The sequence below is a fragment of the Anas acuta genome, chromosome 2 (assembly GCF_963932015.1).
Source record: "Anas acuta chromosome 2, bAnaAcu1.1, whole genome shotgun sequence".
NCBI classification, from domain to species: domain Eukaryota; kingdom Metazoa; phylum Chordata; class Aves; order Anseriformes; family Anatidae; genus Anas; species Anas acuta.
The window spans coordinates 66,680,710-66,698,474 of NC_088980.1; the positions used below are offsets into that span (position 1 = coordinate 66,680,710).

Sequence of the window (17,765 nt, forward strand, 5' to 3'; positions counted from 1 at the left end):
ACTCAAACCTATAATAAAACTGGTGATATCTACTTAGCAACCTTATCATAAACTTCCCCCTTGAACCATTTAGTCCATTAAACACTGTCCTACGAAACAAAAAATCTACCTACTTCAGTGAAAGCTGTGCAATGCTTAAAATTGGCATTTGCGAATGCGTTCTATTTAATTGCATGAATCATCAGATTAAAACACGTTGTTTAAAAAACTATCCACTATCCTGACCAGGTCTAACCCTGAACTCCTGTTATACGTAACCGCATATATCTACATATAAAGTATAAAATAATCCAGTTGAAAAAAAACTATCACTTTTAAGCTTTGCTTCAGGTGCTAGAATTCTTAAGTTTTTCCATATGTTTAAAAATACAGTCATAGCCATGTTAACTTTGTTTTTCAAATTCTGTACATCTTGTTCAAGTTCTCTAGCATTACCCTCCTTTAAAACTACCAGAAACACATTATAGCTTGCACTATGGGGGAAAAAAAAAGTGACTAAACAAAGGCAATAATACCTGACACTGACAGCAAAGATAACAGCTGCATCTACTTAGCGAACATCTTCACATTTGATTGAAGGACTACACACAAATAGTAACTGCGACCAAGCTAACTTGTGAAAAATACCATTAACTTGATTGTACCTAAAATTAACACAAGAGTGGTCATACTTATATTCCCGTAGTGCCTCTTTATTATAAAACACTCAAAAATGCCATAATCTCTGATTAAGAGGGGAAAATACATTCAGGGAACAAGTACCGAAAATGGGCATTTCCTTCAGGATGAGGACACTGAAGAATACAGAGGTTAAACGAGCAGTGAAGTTGGTCAAAACAAAAATTGAAAGGTTAGAAAAATCCCCTTCCCCAGGTACACAGCCCTAATTCTCCAGTATTTTCCATTCTCCAGTGCCCTCTTTACACACAGAAATATTGGTGGAAGAACATGAACATGTGCATAAAACTGAAAAGCAGCCACTGATAAAGCTAAGTAAACTTAGAAATATTTTTATGACTATTCATCAGAACATAAGGCATGTACAAAATCTAAAAGTTCAGCAGTTTTACCATTAGTGATAAGAATCAGAAAACAAATTTACGTGCTTCTTTTGTATGACCCTCTGAAGCATACTGCAATTAACTGTAGCCTCTGTATCAAACCATTTTAGAAACAACTAGTACAAGATCATAGGTAAGAAAGTGAAAGACCAATAAAGACATTTATTCATGTAAAATTCTGTCTACAAGATCTGTTTCATTATAAATCTAATTAGACTGAAAAACGCTTACAAGCAATTTATAATAACGGCTCAGATTTATTTCCTGAAGAAGAGAAATGAACTGAGAAAAAGGCATCATGCAAGACCACACTACAGCACTGACAATAAATAAGGGAAAAACAGGTAGTCATGTCAGCATCTAAATAGTACTGTGATGGTATTTTAGTTATTTACAACAAATGCAACATTGAAAGCAGAATGCTACCCTTCATATTTCTACACCTCTGATTAGCAGCATCTACACTTCTGAAAGCAGCCTCTTATCTTTCAGTTTCACAGGAGTACTACTTCTCTGGGGTATCCTGAAGAGGCATGGGCACAGCAGCTGCATACTTTATTAAAAGATGCTGTAGAGCACCAGTGCAAACCAAACAAGGCTATCAATCAGTAAGGATAATCAGTTCAATTTCAGTCTATGACTGCTTTCATTACCTGAGTTAGAATTCACTCCCAGCATGTTCCTAAGTCTGAGAATATTAATTTGTACCATAGGTATAAATAGCATAGGTTTTATCCTCACTGCCTACCACATAGTACAAACACCTACGTAACATACAGACATACATATGGCATCCTTTTCATTGTAGAGTGCAAATGATGGTGGAAGTGCATTTTCGTTTGAAAACAATTCTTTTCTTTTTTTTTTTTTCCCTTCCTCTCCTTACTTCCCAATTTAATCCTTGTATCCTTGTTTAAAAAATGTCAGTGATCAAATTTGGCTGGTTGCCTATCTTCCTTCCATGAAGACACCACACTTTTTGAAGCTGAGTGTGAGAAAGGGAAATTCTGTGTAGGAGAATGTTAAGAGGAAAAACATAACATAAAAAAATTGATTACGGATTGCTATTGCTAGGGTATCTTTCTCCAAGTTACTGTCTCATGGTAGACCATTCCCCTCTTGAAACTCTTTCATGTTGCTCACTCATAATACACCCAAGAAACAGGCTCTGCTTTTTGGAAAAATGCTTTTTCTGGAAAATCTTTTTTTTTTTTTTGTGTATGTTACAATATTGATACGGTATACATACAGGTCTCCAACTGGCACTATTTGTAGTTATCCCCACCCTTTGCCGAGCACTTTGTTAAGACATAAGTATTTAAAAAGCTTCCACAGGAGAAGAATAACCCTACATGATCCAAACAGCAACCTCAGACAGGCATTTGGAAGCACTGAAGATCTGTCCCCTTCCAGGATAAAAATGTCACTGTATATCATTGTCTGTACCACAGGATACTCTTTAAAAGGCAGCTGTCCTCTTTTACTGCTATGGACTCAGGGAACAGACACTCGGTAGAATAGTTAGCCAATTTATAAAAGGGTCTCCTTCTGTTTCTTGAAGCAAACATGCATTTTATGACTGTAGCTCATGCAGGGCAAAGAACAGGCCTCCACTGACCCATTACCACTGGCAGCCTTCCCCCTGCACTTTACAGCCACGCATCAACAGAAGCAGCTTTCCTAGAGAGCTACGTCCTTATTCACAGTATCAGTATTAGCCCAGCATCATCCTTCTCATGTTAAGTTGTTTGCATCTTGTCAGCCATCTTCTCAACAATTTTCATTCAGGGAACACTAATGAGCAACAGAATGGGGATCATGAAGACTACATTTTGCATCTGCAGTCTGCTTTGTGTATTGCAACCCACCAGGAAACCTTATTTTTATAGCAGCTTCCCTTATCACAAGATAGGGGCTCACCTATTCCATTTTCCAAATTTTCCACAAAGCTGAAAACAAGCATTTCACCTTTCTCTTTCCAAATGTAGCCTAGTTGTTCTATGTAAATAACACACTCCAATACACTGGCTTGGAAAGGCAATTTAGCAGCAGACGGGTAATGCAGTCATTTGTGAAACATCCCAACTTTAGTTTTACTCAGAAATATAAGTGTTGCATTCTTAACTTTAGAGACCACAAAATACATGGATGCACATTTTGGAAGGAACTTATAGCCATACTGCTCCCTCCTGCAGAAATATGTTTAAGTTGCGTATTTCTCCTTGTAGCAACAGGGTTATATGGACTAGCATTTGCACACCTTTATTTGCAAGGATTAAAGCTAGAGAATTACATCAGCGAAATTGAGAGCTTTTCTTCAGCCAACTTAACTCTAGGCTATGTTAAAAAAAAACCCTCACTGTATTCCATGTCTTCTGTTTCATGCAACAATAGACGTTTACACATGTGCTTTAAAAAAATATCACAAATTATCTCTTCAGGAAACAGCTAAAGTCAATAGTTCAGTTGTCATTCAGTACTTTGGCACCATTATCTATGGAATAAATGATTTGTTAGTATGACATCCCACTAAAACACAGAGTGACTCCACAGCACAAAATTTCAGGTTTAACTAGTGAGAAAATTCTTCAATTCAATGGTATTGGAGGGATGACTGAACTGACTGGCCACCAGTCTGAAGATTAACCCATAAAAGAAAATCTGTTCATAAATACTATACACTATCTTTACATATTACTTGATTACATTTTGGAATACTACAATTGTTGCTTTCATAATAAACTCACAGAGTACAGTGGGCAACTAATGAACTAGACACTAATGTCAGTTACTGAAAAAAAAATAATTAAATCCGTAATTTGCAACTGAATGCAGGCATTTCTCCTCATATGTCTCACCAATGCTGTTTAAAATGGGACACAAAATGTATATAAAAAAAAAAAGACTGTTTCCAGGAAAAATAATCTTCAACATTCAGATACCAGTAGCAAGTTATATCATTTTTATTTCCCTGTCTTTACAAGGAGAGTCTATAAATGCATTAGGTATTTAGCACAGGTCCTCAAAATGCAGACAGTTAGATGTCTTACTCTATCTTTATAATCAGTCTCCTCTACTTTAAATGTGATACATGGCTACACAATTATAATTAAAATTACAAGAATATAGAGCCTTCAGGTTTTGGTGCAGTTTCCAAGCTGATTCAACAAGTGTACAGATTACATACAAATAAATCTACATCCATTTTTCTCTTTTCATTGCATAAGATGCTAATACAGTAAACTGCATCCAATGCAACATGAGGTGCTGTGCTACGTGTTGGGTCTTCTGCCCGCACCCCAGACAGCAGTCTATCTGAAAAGTCAGAGAGCCAACACATAAGAAGTCTTTGACAATAAACACAGTCAGAAGCACTTAGTTCTGTGGCTTTTCCATTACATTTTATTTTCTGAGCAACTGAAAAACCATGACATTTATTGTAATATTATTAATACAAAAATGATCTCTACATAAATAGATGGCAAGCTCAGGACACAACATTTTACCGCAGCAAACATATGTTTCTACAGAGCTATTGAATTTGAACACAGACCCAAAGGGTCCTAGATACACTGATATGAGCTAATACATGAAGAGGTCCAAAAGCATAAAGGTCTTCTAGAACTCATCACAAAACCTTGTTTTACATATGCAGTCAGGACTGTTTTGGTACTCTTTCCTTAGGAGATACACAGAACAAAGTCCAAGAGATCTGGAAACCACCATAGCTTCAATAATTGCAACATACTTTAAAGAATGGGTTTGAGTATAAACTGTCCAAATACCTACAGAATTATTTTAAAAAGCACACATCTATGCTGAATAAATCAAAGTTTTCAGTCATTTCAAATACAGGCGTACAATCGATGTGGGCAGAGGTAAGAAACAAAAGCTAAGACGTGTAAGCTAACATGGCAAAACAAGGAATGTCTGGGCAGTTTAACAATGGAAAGCACACACAGGGCAATTACAAAAGTGAAGGCCCAGTAGAAAGAATGGTCAGACGATATAAGAAACAGAACAGTTGTCTCACACATGAAAGGGACCAGGAAAAAGGCAGAGACATAAATGCTAGCTTGAAATAGGAATGCAAAGAAAAATAAGTTTATATTAGGATAGCAGCAACTTCCTCTAACATTTAACTTCCCTTTCAGTAATTTTTAAGTCTGGGCTGCAGGCTGGTTTTAATGCAGATCCCATGTTTATGTGTTATACTTAAGGATGCAGTAAGTCATAACTTCAGCATGCTTTATTTCCTACTCTGCTGTTGCCAGAGGAATATAACATTAGATGCCCTCCATATTTCTTTTCTCCTCCACTTGGGTTGTAGGGCTACTTGAAATTATCTCAATTTTACAACATTTAACTATAGCGCCTTAAATTACTGGCCCAGCAATAAACCAGCAGAGGCCAAAAACAGAACACTGGAATTCCTTTTATCGAAATCACCTGTCCATCACGTCTGCATGTGAGGACCTGTGCTAATTCCTTTTATTGAAGTCACCTGTCTGGATAGACATTGAAACCACTTGTATAACACAGCTGATATTCTAAAGAGCACTTGTGTGTTAGGCCATCACATGCCAGCCTCATTCCAACTACTGTATGTAGATAGTAAAGGCTACATTCCAAGGGAACACTTAACTGCAATCAGAAGTACCTGGATTAGTTGTGCTCTTCCTTGGTTATGATCTTCAGCCAGTGTGAATCTAAAAAAAACAAAACAAAACAAAAAAACATACTCCCATGCCACAAAATTTGTTCTTAGTACACCATGCAATTTGAAATGTGTAGTCTGTTGTGATTTTATGTGCAAATTGATCGGGTATTACTGCAATTTCTCTCAAAGGACTGAAGTAACTGGCACTGATTTCATTTTCCATAGTTTGAAATTCTGCTATTTAATCAGTAAAATGTTTTAAGGTACCACTGATATTTTCCCCTTCTTGTTTTGTGAAACTCTTATGTTGAAGCAGTTTTATTATACAAGGATTTAGAAGTACCTAACAACATTAATAAAAGACATGACAGAGGTATAAGCTATTAAACAAACTGAAAGAGATGCCAAAGAAGTTTACATTTTGACTTTCATAATCTGGACATTACTGCAATATTATTGCAATAAAGAAAAGAATTATCAGCAATTCTTTGAACATACAGCTCTCTAAGAAATCATCTGTAGACGAAAAATCATAATTAGCCTTAGTGAGTACAAATTATGTTCTCTGTTCTCCTTCATGGAAAAAAAAAAAAACACCGTCAGGAATAACAAAAACAAAGAAATGCATAGGCTTTGAAAGAGGTAGGTGCTTGCCGCATCTTCTTCCGCATTGCGGAAATGATCACGACAAACGAATGAGTGGACAAGGTATCTGCAGAAACTGCAGCCCAGTGACTACAGCTGTACTGTTACTGGTAGCAAAACCACATATGGCCAAAATGCTGCATTACCATCTGCATCTCACAATCCACTCTTTGCTACCAGTCCTGCTGCCATGAATGTAAAAGCCCTTTGCAAAAAAAAAAAAAAAAAAAAAAGTAGTCACAGGGCCTTTATGCTATTTCAGTAAATACTAATTTATAAGGCTACTGGCATGTAGGGGCAAGCACTTTTAATGATATACACCAATTTGTTTTCGCAGGCTGCTTGGCTACTGTCAGAGAGCCCACCTCCCCGGCACTGCCAGGACTTGCCCACCAGCTGTGTGCACTGACATTAAGCCAGGCCAAGAAGCATTGTCCTAGCACGCGTTGCGTAGCTGCCCTGCCTCCTCCTTGGTAACAATTTAGTGATCTTCCTTTCTCTTCTGCCAGGTGGCAGAGCGGAGCAATTCAGCAGCAGCAAAATACACACAGAATCACAGAATTTACAGTTCTGCAATCTCTGATTTGAAGAGATCAAATGGGATTGCAGTGGAGTACCCACTGTGTCCTGACACCCCACTCAAAGAAAAGGCGCGCACATCACATGCATAAGGAGAGAGATTTATCTTTTATGTATATACACACACAAAATCAAGAAGAAAGTCATACTGAAAAGAGGCTACAGCTGTATGTATTTTTCCTCTCCAAATTTTCAGGCACTTAATCTTCAGAGAATATCTCCTGAAAATTCTCCTGTCCTTTGCTGTCCTTCTATTTCTAATGTCCCATTACCCACTTTCACATTTCAAACAATACTGCTGCTGCTAATCCTCTGTTAGGTCTCTTACCCCATCACACCCCTATCTCAGCCTTCAGTTCTGAAGTGGTTACTTCAAGAAGCAGGTCATTCAAGGACTTCTTTCCAGTGCTGTCATTTTCATCAGTGCACAGGTTAAATAAAAACTACATTATCCATCAGCAATAATTCATTGTCTTTTCAGTATCTAACAGGATTCTTGTGCTGCTTGCTACAGTTCTTGTCACTAGAGACTGCTCCATTTTGCTGCTTACATGCAGAAGCAATTGCTGTATTGTAGTAGAAAGGCATATTCAGATACATAAAGCTGGTAGATAGAGAGCACTTTCCAATTTAGTTAAACTTGTCTTGCATGAATTAAAGCTTCCCTATAATCATACCCAAATCAGAAATGGTTATCACTTTCCTTGTGTTAGTGTGTTATGAAATAAGGTACTTAAAGACCCCCTAAGTCACTCGTTATGCTTTTCTTTTAGATCTGTGCTCACAATTTCTTTTTTCATTAGTAGGGGAAAGTTCTGAATTTTCCTTAACAGAACAAAACTCAAAATCACAGAAGTCAGACCTCCTCAATTCCGATTTCATGGCTTATAAAGTACACAAATTATAGAGCTATCAGACATTTCCTTGGCTTACATTAAAATCTGCAGTAAGCCTCTAGAGCGGACCAATATATTTGATGCCTTTCTCCTAAAGATTTTATGACATCATAAACATTTCTGACTCCATGACAAATACTTTATAATACATTAAACAAGCTCGTTCAAATGATTCTAAATGTTATGCCTATGGCAATGTACTTAGAAATGGAACACTTGCTTGCACACAGAGAAACCTTAAAGTTTAACTTTGACCACCACAATTTATGTTCATGAAACTGAAGGCATTCAGATCACGTCCAATGGTATAAAAGCCCAAAAAGCACAAAGCAGGCATGTCCTCCAGAAGTTCATCGTGCTGTACCTCCCACATCACAGCATCAACACTGAAGGCTGCTCCCCAGTAAAACTTCCTGCTGAATTCAATCTTAATTAGCATGGAACATGAAACTATACAACAATTAAATTGTATTTATAATATGCTTCTAATCAGTTCAGTTGAATTAAGCTAATGTAGATAAACTGCAAAGCCTTGCCATCCCTCTTTGCTCGGGAAGACTGTGATAACTTTCTTCAGAGTCAATAAAGTGCTATATCCAAAGAGGCGCTGCAGGCACCGCAAGTCACCAAAACTGAGATGCTTGTACTTCCTGCAAAGAAAAGCACCGCAAACTGATTCTCTCATTCAAGAGCATAAAGAAAATTTACAAAATGCTTTCTGAACTGGAGGCACAGGGAGACTTCCAGTCACAAGGCAATAAAAATACTGCAACAGGATTAATTAATGACAAACTTATCAAAAGCATTCATGAACAGCTAATAACTAAATTCAATCCCTAGAATATAGAACTGGCTCAGATGATTTTATGAACTCTGTAAAAATCACTGCTGTGCAGCCATTAAAACTGGGATGAAACAGAAGCCTGAAAGCATCTGATCGGTATATATTCATGTTTTACTATAGACTGCAAACAGAAGACAGACTGAAAAATAAAACCTGTATTTAGCAGTGGGGGAATAGGTTTTGTTTTTTTATTGTCAATCATTCTTGAACTTTCTTCTGATGACCATTTAAGCCAACTTTTGACTCAAAAGCTTTAAGGTATCTGTGTAGGAACAGACAGCTTGCTCAATTGGAAGATGTTCCTAAGCTTCTATAATTTTAACACAGGTGCTGTGTAAACAGCTCATAAATAAATCATACTATTGCCTAAGAGTAAATGGAAAATACACTAGAAAGTATTAAAATACAAGAATATTTTTCATATTACTTTTTGTATGGTACCCTTCTTGTTAACTAAGGCTCCTGGCCTGAAAAGACCAAAAGCAGACATCAGATTTGGAGAAAAATAGCAGAAAAGCATCCCAGTTTCTCTGTGGATAACATATTCTTTCAGTTATAGAAATGCACTTCTTACCTTACATACTTCAACATATGCTACGTGAACAAGCTGGCTGCCTCCACATAATACCAGTGACCAGAAAATACTCTACACCCTCTGCTTCAGAAAGTCATTGGATATCCAAATCATAAATTTCGAATTCCCAGCTGTCACTGCCTAGCTGAAATCCAGAAGGCATAGTTATGTCATACTGTATGACATTATCACTCTCTTACACTTTGTAGCTTCTTCAGCACTAACAGAAAAACCCACAGCTACTGGATTGTCTAGAATTTTTCACATTTACCACAACTGCAATTAAATCTAAATAACCCTTATGAACTCAGTCCTGTAAAATAGATTATTTTGTCTACTCCTGGTTTCCCTATGTTTCCTTTACCCAAGGAAACTTAAATAATAAAATAATGAATTACCTGAAACCTAGTTTACCTATTGTATAACCACCATATGTGGTAACATAGAGTCTTAAACTGAAGTTACTTCAGAAATGCAAGAAAATGATGAGCAGTTTAGCTCTGAAGTCCTGTAACCATGTGGTTTGGGACTTCATTGACGAACAAGAACTTACTTGGCATGAACCCATCACAGATTTTATTATTTGTTTCTTGATGAATAACAAATTTTGTAATTGGATAATACTCTTTTTTTTTTTTTCCTAATGAATTGTGTGTATACACACTGGCATACTCACACAAGCTACAGTGGCTGTTATTACGGTGGATTCTAAGTCCCCTTAAATAAGTATCCCCCAGAAAATGTATCTGGTCCATTAACAGTAAGCAGTATGTCCACCTGAGTTTATAGGCATGCTCAGTAATTCAAATAGAAATCATGACCAAGCACGAGACAGTCCTTTCACTTGTCCTAAAGGTATTTCCTTGCTAAAAGGGCTTATCACTGAATTATGTTAAAGTGTAGTATTTGTATTAAACGTTAGATATAAATAAATTTAAATGCTTAATGTTTCCTGAAAGTCACGATTTCATGTATAAGACCCAAAAATTCCCAAGTAAACCCAACAACTAAACAGAAGTCTTATCCTCCAGAGTAAGACTGGCATAAGACTAGGGACTGGAAAGGGTCTCATTTACACGCACTGTAAAAAGCTAGATGAGTGACCTTACATGGTCTGCATAATCTCTCTGCAATTCCATTTACCCAGCCTTAAAATGGGGAAAATTCTACTTACCTGGATTGCAGTTTGTCATCAAAACAGCACGTGCCCTAAAAACGCATGTTTCCATATAGATACAAAGACGTTCATACACAGCACTTTTAAGTCTTCAGTATCAAATCTCTTCCACTGAAATGTACACAGTTTTTGCCACGTATTCCTTAACTACTCATTTAATGAAGGTTTCAGTCTTCTAGAAGAAAAAGTGTCAATTTGCGTGACTTACTACCTGCTGAGAACATTAATAGACCTTCAAATCTTATAAATGAATGAGCAGGGGACAAACGGGTTTTGCAAGTTTATTGTGCTGTAGTTACATTACTTCTCAACTGACCAATCCTTAATGATGTTTTTGAAAAAGAGATTACTTAACAAAAATAGCATTCCCTTTAAGTAATTGTGTAGGTTACCATTTCTCTTTACAATTGAGCAAATAAATTGAGCTGGAAGCACTCACTGGATCAAGACATTCATTTATGAGTAGTCCCTGTAATCAGGGATTCACCAGTCTGCCAAAATCATTTTCCTACTCTGAAATTAATGCCATCAAAATTGATGATACTACTCAATGCCCGTTATGGATCCTGTATGTTATAAGTAGAGAGACATATCATCAGCTAGTGTAAATCTATACTGTTCTTAAATCCAATGGAACTACATCAATTTACAGCTGCTGAAGATTTGTTCCTAGGTCTTTCTTTAGCACTGATAAAAACCATTGAACCAAACTCTGGACACACTTCCAAATTTAAAGCTCCCACCAACTATAGCAAGAGTGATGCCTAAACAAGGAAGGAAAGACTGTAAACAAGTCCTAGAAATAGCATACTTCCCACCCTACATTTATTCTAAGTTTTAAGTTAATTGTTAAAATCATAACCTGTGAGGAAGTCAAGGGCACAATCGATTTTGAAATTTCTTTGATTTCTTTTACCTACTCCCAGAAATTCTACTTGGTAACAGTGATTTATTACGCCAAGCCCAGTTTGCTGTAATAATGGAAAAAACTCCAATAAAGCACACAGGAAAAGCGGCACCATCAGGAAAACATTATTTGGCCCACAGTGTTACCCCAGCTGGATAAAGTTTCAAAGTGGCTGTCCTTACATCTCTCCACGAGCTATCATTACACCCACATTAAAATTCTAACTGTTTCTTGTATCCCTCTCATGCAATTTTTCCTCCAAAAATATGGTGCAGTAAACACTCATTTGAGCAACCTTCACTTGCACACTCAGTCCTAAGACAGTCAGAAGGGCTAACAAACAGCAAGAAGAAACGATTGCCCAAAGAAGGATTTTGCAGGAGGGGTACCGAAACATTTCTTAGACCACCATCCTACAAAAATATAGGCAGTAGAGAGAAAATACCGTTCTTTCGTAGACAGTATCTTTAATCATGGCAAGTTTCTGTATATGATTCTGCACACAAGGATTATTGCTAACGGCTAGTAAACATATTTCTGGCTACAGATTTGTGAATCTAAACAAGGCAGTTTTTGAGAGCTGTCTACACACATCTTGTGTAATGGTATACGCTGTAGTTATCTAGAGGTATTTGCTCTTACACATCTATCACAAGTGGTTTACAGCTGCTTGCATTCTGTGAGTATTACATACAAGAATGAAAACTCTGAACACCTGCTTCAGAAAGTTACCAGTAAGAATATACATAGTAACCATTAAAATGGGTTAGCACTATAATCGTAAGAAAAGGAAAAAAAATTTGAAAGTGTTCCTTAATGCTACTCTATTGTAAGACTTTTCAACATCAAAATGGAAGTAAAACAGAATTCAACTTACATTTACCTTAATACAATCAGATTCATCAACAACAAAAAACAGCAGTCATTTTCTACCTACAGTTTTTCCATACAGCTTCTTAGAGAAATTAAGATAATTTCAGACACCCCAAAACAGTTTGACTTAAAAAGAGCTAATCACTTAGCTTTCCACACAACATTTTCTTTCATTAAATTTCCATTTTTACCTTCGCATTTTTCCCTTTTCCAGCATCCATAACCAATCATCACTCTGCCCTTCCATTATGCTTGGTATATTGCAGTGAGAAGCATCTTCATTAAATAGTATTAAAAATAGAACACACACGATCTCCCTGCCAGAGCATGCTCCAACTGTGCTGGTACCTCAAATCTCAAGGTAACCATGCCCAGCTGGGAACTGAGAGGCAAAGCCTGTGCGAGATTACCAATTTACAAGCCTAATTGTGCACACAGACTTGCCTCAATTCATGATGAAGACTGCTAAAACAAGAAGCCAGCATGCAGTTAAGATTATGTGACTGAAAAGTTACAGGTCACTTTACAGGAATTTTCCCCTCCCTGTAACTTTCAGTTTCAATGCTCTGTACTTGCCTAAATCTTAGATATGCCATTTTGGGGAAGGTTTAGAAGAAAACACACCAGACATACACATATCTAGCTAATGGCTGTGGTAGAGAAGTCGAACAGGTGAGCCATGAACACCTGTGCTGCTCGCTAATTCCTTTGTTTCATTTCTCAGCACGTTTACCTGAATATGACACAACAGCAGTGGGATGAACTGAAACAGAACTGCACACACCTGGAAGCGCAAAGATGGGAGGATGAGCAGTGGTGCTAAGACACACCTAGCACACAAAAACGATCCCTGAATGTGAGTATGTTCCCCCCACTGGCTGAGGCGGTAAATGAATGCAGGAAACTAACAATAATTAAACTGGACTGCACAATGGCTGTGCTGGATGAGCATGTCATTAGCTCCACAAGCGATATGGCTGAAATGCACATACAAGGACGTAAAATCACACTAGACAGAGTAGCGTTATATTTAATTAATACAGACTACTAGGCTGTCTAACAACGCGACTGTACCTCTCCTTCACTGCATGCGAGAACAAGAAGATAGATGCCACCGAAGCACCACGTAAACCCTTTACCCTCAAATCACCACCCGCAAGAACAATGCAAGCAGAACATGCCAGTCTCCCTCTGCCCCTCTCGCAAAGGTCTCAGAGCCGATTCCTCGTCGTCGTTCACAAACCGGCGAGGGAAAGTTTGCCTTTTGTTACCTTCCCTTTGACACTTGTAATCGTTTCGACCAAAATACCCCTCTGGAAGGCAGCGATCCCACTCCTGCGGCCGTGTCCCCCCCCCCCTTTCATCACCACCCGTCTCCAGCCGGGGGGCAATGGCACCGGCCGAGTCCTGGGTGCCCAAAACCTGGGGGCAACAGGGGTCCCCCTGGCTCCCCTTGACCCCCCTCAGCTCCCCGGGCACCCGCACCACCTACCCCGCCGCTGAGAAATCTGGCTCCAGCTTCGGCCCCAAGCTCATCTTCCCCCGCTGTATCGCTGAGATGCAGGGTTTATTTTTTAATTAGCAGGGTTTTTCCCCTCCCTCCTCCTCCTCCTCCTCCTCCTCCAGACGCCACAGCTCGGAGCTGGGATGCTGCCCCCCATGCACAGCCCTCCCCCCCAACTTCCCTAACCTCCACAATTAAAACAGAGCACGGGGGGGGGGGAGGGGGGGAAGAGAACGGACGACGAAATGACACGAAACACATGCTACAAGGAAAAATAATAATAAAAATATAATATAAAATCGCAACAACAAAGAACAGCACACCACACAAATGTCTACAGATTGCTTTGCGCTTTTTTTCTCCTTTTTTTTTTTTTTTTTTTTTTTTTTTCCTTTTGTTACCTTGCCTGAAAACGGGCTGTGCCCCCAGCGTCTTGGCGGGTCGGGTTATTTGTTTGTTTGTTTTTTATATGGGGCAGCTGCTGGCCGGTTTGTTTATGTGGCGGAGGGCACGCTGCTGCTACAGCGCAGCGCCTGTCTTCCTGCAAGACATGGTCTCTGCCTCCGCCTCCGCCGCGGGAGGAGATCCGCCGCGATGCTCCCGCTGGTACTACTACTGCTGCTGCTGCTGCTGCTGTCCGACCGGAGCCGGGCCGGGCCGGCTTGCCTCGCCCTGCCTATCCCTGTCCCGGTCCCTTCGTGCCTGACTGGAGTCCCTACCGGTCGCCCGCTGCTCTGCCTGTCCCCCGTCCTTTATGCGCCGCGCTGCCCCGCCGTACTGCCTGCCTGCGAGTCTCTCCCTCTCCCTTTCTCTCTCTCTCTTTCTCTCTCTCCCCGCCCACGCAGTGTGGTGCGCCCCGGCCCGCAGACGGCGGCGCCTCTCGTGTCGCTTCTCGCCGGCTCCTCTCAGCGCCACCACCGCCGCTCCGGCTCGCCCTGCCTCGGCCGCGCAAGCGGCCACCTCGGAGCGGCCCCGCACCCCACCGCCATTGCGCCCGCTCGCCCTGCCTCGTCCCCTCTCCTCCCTGCCCACCCCTCTCCTCAGAGGCACCGCGGCTGTCTGTCTGTCCCTGCCTGTCGGGCTGTGCGGCATCATGTTCCTCCATCGCACCACCGCCTCTACCCACCCCCCGTCCCCAGCCAGGAGCAGAGAGACAAAGCAGCCGGCCGGCACTAATGAGGAGGAGGCTCGTTCATAACCCTCCAACTCCTCGTTACGCGCTCCCCATCTCCCCCCGACCCAAAATCACGGGGGAAAAAAGCGATCCCCGACCTCCCGAGAACAGCTTTGGTGAAGGTGTGGGGAGGGTGATTTTAATTATTATTTTTGCTGGTGAAAGCTGACAGCGTCCGCACTGCTGAGCCAAGCTGCTGAAAGGGGGCGGCGGGAGGGAGGGGGAGGGGAGGGGGTGAAGACTGCAGCAGATTTTGGGTGGGAGCAGATAAGCCACTTAAAATGGGGCACATGATCCCCCTCTTCCTCCCTTCCCAGCGTTGTTTCCATCTAGGACCTTATTTGATATTTCTTCAAGAGCCTCGCTGCACACCATCGAGGCAGAGGGAAAAAGACATTTCACCAGCACACACATTTCCAACACATAAAACCTCTGCTATCTCTTGGGGGGGGGAAGCCTCGTTTTACCCAATTGAATACATCCAGGCATTCATCCTACTTCCAGCAGAGAAAAGGGCATTTACCTTTTTGCTAGGTGGCTATTAATATGCAGTAAAATTATAGCTGTACAACGCCAAATGTAATTGCCATAGATCATTTAGAGCAGATCCAGCAATTCAGCTGCTGGAAACACATGCTCTGTGAATAGCCATGCATCTGGTACAAAGCCCTCTACTACAATAACCTGAAAGGAGACAGAAGTGTCTGGTACTAGCTGCAATTAGTAATCCTACAGATGAAAAATAAACAGTCAATAAATATAAAGCAGCAAGATACTACGAAACATAGTGATTGTTTCTGTCTACAGTGATACAAAGAGCCCAACTCCCACAGACAGACAATTCTTATTTAAAATATACAGTGAAAAATGCACTCTTTTCATTATGTAGTTCAAAAAGTCCTTGTTTCAAAATAGAGTTTTCCACAATTAGCGACTGTAGAAGAACTCATGTACCAGTTGAATGCAGACAAATATACAGAGGATGGAGGGAGGGAAATGATTACTTTATTAGGCATTATCCTGGCACCCCTGGAATCCCTCTTTTCCCCTTAGCAGCGAACACCTGCTTTTACTGGGGACCGCTGAATGGAGTCAGACTTGAAGAATACAGCAAGCAATGAACCACACCAGGGTGAGCATTAGCAGAGTCCTGGTGCACGCCTCAAGTGATCAGACGCATTCAGCCATGCACACCAAAATCTGTGCTGCTAATGCACCTCCTGGTGTGGCTTCCTCCTATGATAGTTGAGTGTGGCTCCATCTACTTTTGATTTTGTTATTTAACATATCCCCACGGTATCCACTACAAGTTGCTCCTGAAAGTAAGAAGAGTGGCAGAAAGGCTATATATGGCACTACACTGAAGTGTACAATAGCTGGTGACTGGGGTAGAGTCCATTCTTTGCTTTTGACGTGGGTTGTGTTTTTTTGTTCTTTCTTTTTTATTTTCTTTTTATTTATTATTTTTTTGTTTTGTTTTGTTTTCCAGCCATCTCCATTGCAGACCAAGGTTTATGGATATCAAAACTGCTTTGAGCATGCATTGAAATGCAGAAGACTTTGCCTGGCTTCTGCGCATCATCCCTTACCTCCTAAGCAGGCTACCCAGCTAAGGGGAGGGAGGGACCTCAGGCTGCATCAAGACATGAAAGGGGTACTCACTCAGTGACTTCACTAGATGGCTCATAACTCACCTGCTTGTAAAGTAGGTGAGTAGGTGTGAGGGGGCTGCTTCAAAACCTTGCCCCAGTCACTAGATACAATGAACGTGTAAAACAGCCACGTGTCAACAGCTTCTTTCTCACAGTTTGGATACTGGGGTGTCCTCAGAGTGGGAAGTGCTGAAGCTGTACATCAGATCTGGAAGTAGATAAAAATTCATCCAAGCTGTAGTCCTCACAGTTCAGTCCACTCTCCTGTGTGACAGAATGTGTTTGGGGCAAGTTACCAAATGCTAAAAGTTGCCAGCTACAGTAACAACAAAGAAAATACGCAAAATAAATAAAAATCATCATCCTAGCTACTGTTTCAGCTCAGAATGGTGAACAGCGTCAAAAACAGCACGGGCAAGGAGGTGACATTACCTCCTTTTGTGGAGAAATCATGTCAGACCATCCAGGAGTTAGATATGAATCTAATGGAGTATGCACCTTGCTTTTTCTGGACTTTTCTTTGCAGAAAAAATAAAACAGACATAAAATCACAATCACTGCACAGTCACAATCACAGCATCCGAGAGGTGGGAAACCATGGCAATGGTTTGCTGTTGTCTGTACTGATCTGTAGGCATACACAGGGATAATTGTTCATTTAAGCTTCATGGAAGTCAGCAGGAGCTGTGTGTTTAAGCAGGGCAGAATTTGATAAACTCTTAAGGTCCCTGATAACTTCTCCTGTCTGTTGTGTAGCCAGACTTGGGAAAAAAAAAAAAAAAAAAAAAAAGAAAAAAAAAAACAGAGAGAGAGACATGAGACTTGGTTCTCCAAGTACTTTTTGGAATAAAGCAGCCAGTTAACTTGCAGCACATGCTTTCAAAAACTCTGGTCTTGTCAAGTGCCTTTGTGCAACAGGACCCCCATATGACAGTGAGGCATACATGCACCATACATGCACAAAATTCCAACAGGCAGCATCAACTTGAAGTGTTTTTGAAGCATGACGTCAGATTGTATTACTTTTTCACTGTGGGCATGATTTGCAACTATGCTCACTCAATTTCACTAAGAAATCAAGAAAACATTAGTGGGCTTATGGAAACAGAATCAGATTGGACGGATATGATATTGGACAAACATACAGAGATTCGTGCAGTTCTACAGCCACAGGAGATTCCTGTAATAGAAGGCATGCAGTTTTTCTTAATAAAAGCTT

The 17,765-nt window shown here is 40.3% G+C and overlaps 1 protein-coding gene across 42 annotated transcripts in view; it reads right to left on the reverse strand.

The window, feature by feature from the left end:
• Positions 1-17,765, reverse strand: part of ARPP21 (cAMP regulated phosphoprotein 21) — a 204,612-nt gene that overhangs the window by 127,869 nt on the left and 58,978 nt on the right. For 5 of the 42 annotated variants that reach the window (XM_068670705.1, XM_068670717.1, XM_068670701.1 and 2 more), the window contains exon 1: positions 14,122-14,658. The exons of 2 other annotated variants lie outside the window; for them this stretch is intronic. The gene's annotated coding sequence lies outside the window, so the exon portion shown is untranslated. Of the gene's footprint in view, positions 1-5,706; positions 5,771-12,407; positions 12,570-13,708; positions 13,839-14,121; positions 14,665-16,588; positions 16,811-17,765 lie in introns of those variants that run through there. 35 more of the 42 variants (XM_068670720.1, XM_068670718.1, XM_068670709.1 and 32 more) reach the window with 21 other exon arrangements.